Genomic DNA, 3,520 nt, shown 5'->3' on the forward strand with positions numbered 1-3,520 from the left:
TGGGCCCAAAAACTAAATAGACATTTCTCCAAAGAAGACATACAGATGACTGACAAACACATGAAAAGATGCTCAACATCACTCATCAGAGAAATGCAAATCAAAACCACTATAAGGTACCATTTCACACCAGTCAGAATGGCTGCGATCCAAACATCTACAAGCAATAAATGCTGGAGAGGGTGTGGAGAAAAGGGAACCCTCTTACACTGTTGGTGGGAATGCAAACTAGTCCAGCCACTATGGAGAACAGTGTGGAGATTCCTTAAAAAACTGGAAATAGAACTGCCTTATGATCCAGCAATCCCACTGCTGGGCATACACACTGAGGAAACCAGAAGGGAAAGAGACACGTGTACCCCAATGTTCATCGAAGCACTGTTTATAATAGCCAGGACATGGAAGTAACCTAGATGTCCATCAGCAGATGAATGGATAAGAAAGCAGTGGTACATATACACAATGGAGTATTACTCAGCCATGAAAAAGAATACATTTGAATCAGTTCTAATGAGATGGATGAAACTGGAGCCTATTATACAGAGTGAAGTAAGCCAGAAAGAAAAACACCAATACAGTATACTAACACATATATATGGAATTTAGAAAGATGGTAACAATAACCCAGTGTACGAGACAGCAAAAGAGACACTGATGTATAGAACAGTCTTATGGACTCTGTTGCAGAGGGAGAGGGTGGAAAGATTTGGGAGAATGGCATTGAAACATGTATAATATCATGTATGAAACAAGTTGCCAGTCCAGGTTCGATGCACGATACTGGATGCTTGGGGCTAGTGCACTGGGATGACCCAGAGGGAGGGTATGGGGAGGGAGGAGGGAGGAGGGTTCAGGATGGGGAACACATGTATACCTGTGGCAGATTCATTTTGATATTTGGCAAAACTAATACAATTTGTAAAGTTTAAAAATAAAATAAAATTTTAAAAAAAAGAATAGAACAAAATAAAATAGTTTGGATTCTTTTTTTTATTTCCTCTATTTCTATTTCTCCAATATTTGTTAAATTTAGTATTTGCCCTCCCTTTTTTTTCTAAATTTAGAAAATATAGTAATAAATGTATAAGTTTTGCAAAGAAAAACTATTTATTGATTCATTTTCTATTAATAATTCAATATGTTAAACTATTTTCCTACCCTCTATTTTTATTAATTTTATGATTTTTCCTGATTAAGTGCTTAGTTTATTTTCATTGTTTCATTTATTATACAGTATTTAAAGTTACACTTTATATTCCTATTTTAACAGTACACATATCCCATGAGTTGTGAAATGTTGCAAAGTTTCATATCCATTTTCTAGATGCTTTATCGTTTTGCATTTTCTCTTACCTATAAGTACCTTTTGATATATGGTAAAACCAATACAATATTGTAAAGTTAAAAATAAAATAAATTAAAAAGTAAAAAAAAATACAAATAGCTTTTAATATTCAAGTAATAGAGAACTTTTGTTTTCTTAATTACTTAAGTAATTAAGTTTAATTACACAGTTGGAGAAGGAAATGGCAACCCACTCCGGTATTCTTGCCTGAAGAATCCCATGGAGGGAGGAACCTCATAGGCTACAGTCCATGAAAGAGTCGGACACAACTGAGTGCCTTCACTTCACTAGAGAACATTATCTGGACTCTTTCTAACACATAACGTTTATTGAGGTTTGCTTCTGTGACCAAACACCTATTCATTTATGTGGCTGTCTTGACTTCTTAATAAGAAGGTGTGGTTCTAGTTTCTCGGAAACAGAGCTACATGTATACCTGTACACATACACATGTTTTATATATTTGTCATGCAAATTTTTTTTCTGTTTTTCAGTAAGTTTGTTTTATCATGAACTGAGAAAGGTAACTTAAAGTTTCCCTCCATTAGTGTATTTATTTCTTTAAATCCCACGGACGGAGGAGCCTGCTAGGCTGCAGTCCACGGGGTCGCTAGGAATCGGACACGACTGAGCGACTTCACTTTCACTTTTCATGCATTGGAGAAGGAAATGGCAACCCACTCCAGTGTTCTTGCCTGGAGAATCCCAGGGACGGGGGGGCCTGGTGGGCTGCCGTCTATGGGGTCGCACAGAGTCGGACAGGACTGAAGCGACTTAGCAGCAGCAGCAGCAGCAGTCCTGCTGTTTTTTTATTTAGGACATAAAGAGTCACAACTCTCACATATACATTGTAAACTTTACCCTTAACATTATTAAGGGTGCTTACTAGTTTTGGCCTGACTTCCATTCTAACTGATACTCACACTGTTTGTTCATTTGTTTGCATTGACTTAATGTATCTTTGGCCACTGTCTTATTTTTCATCTTTCTGAATCACTTGGTTTTAGCTAGGTTTTTGTATGTAACATGGATTTGTATTTTACTTTATGATCCAGCCTAATACTTTTTTAACTAATAAAGAAGTTAGGACAATTACATTTATGTAATGTTCGCTTTAGTTTTGTCATAATATTTTATGTTATGATACCTCATTTTTTATTTACATTAACTATATGATTTGCCTTCTTCCTTATATGTATGAAATGCTGATACTTAGAAAAGCTTGTATTTTTGTGATGATACATGCTTTTATAATAACTATAAAATTCCCTTACTGTGTCTATTAATTCCCCATTATAATCAATGATGCAACTAATACATTTCCTCTTCTTTTTCCCTCTGCTCCTTTTTCTCCACCATCAAGTTTTAGCCAAAAATAAATATTCTTTAATGTCTGTTTTACACCATTAAATATATTTATTCTTTACTGATTGTCAGCTTGTTAAGTACTCTTGTCCTGCCTCCAAGGAGATGTCAGATTGTTCTAATTAGGGATATGTTCTAATTAGGATTCTCAGTTTTCAGAAAGTAGTATCAATCAAACCCTCCTTAGCTTATTTATTAGTTAGGGCATGCAGTTGTGCATATTAATGGGGAAAAAAAGACAGTTTCAAGCCCTAATGATCCCATTTAAGTGAAACTTGAATTCTCCACCTGTAACTTAGTGAGAATTTAGTGGATATATGTTGAACCCGTAACTGTTTGGATGAATCTTAAAAGGTAAGCAAGTCATCTTGCTTTTCTGTGAAATTACAGATTTCCTAGCCTAATTTTTCTTGTCATATTTCCCTGTGCTGTGCTTGGTCACTTAGTTGTGTCCAACTCTTTGTGACCCCATAGACTATAACCTGCCAGGCTCCTCTATCCGTGGGATTTTCCAAGCAAGAATACTGGAGTGGGTAGCTGTTCCCTCCTCCAGGGCATCTTCCCAACCCAGGAATCGAACCGGGGGCCTCCTGCATTGCAGGTGGATTCTTTACCAGCTGAGCTACCAGGGAAACTGGTCATATTTCCCTATTAGCTGTCAATGAGTCCTTCTGACCATGCCCCTATTTGAGTTGCATTTTCATGTACTCTCAGTAACTTTGTTCTTAGTATGGATTTGAATGGCAGCAGAATATATCCTACCCAAATATACCATGCTGGTATTAAGGATTATTTTAAACAAGACTATTG

This window comes from Bos indicus, chromosome 29 (assembly GCF_029378745.1).
Source record: "Bos indicus isolate NIAB-ARS_2022 breed Sahiwal x Tharparkar chromosome 29, NIAB-ARS_B.indTharparkar_mat_pri_1.0, whole genome shotgun sequence".
Lineage (NCBI taxonomy): Eukaryota > Metazoa > Chordata > Mammalia > Artiodactyla > Bovidae > Bos > Bos indicus.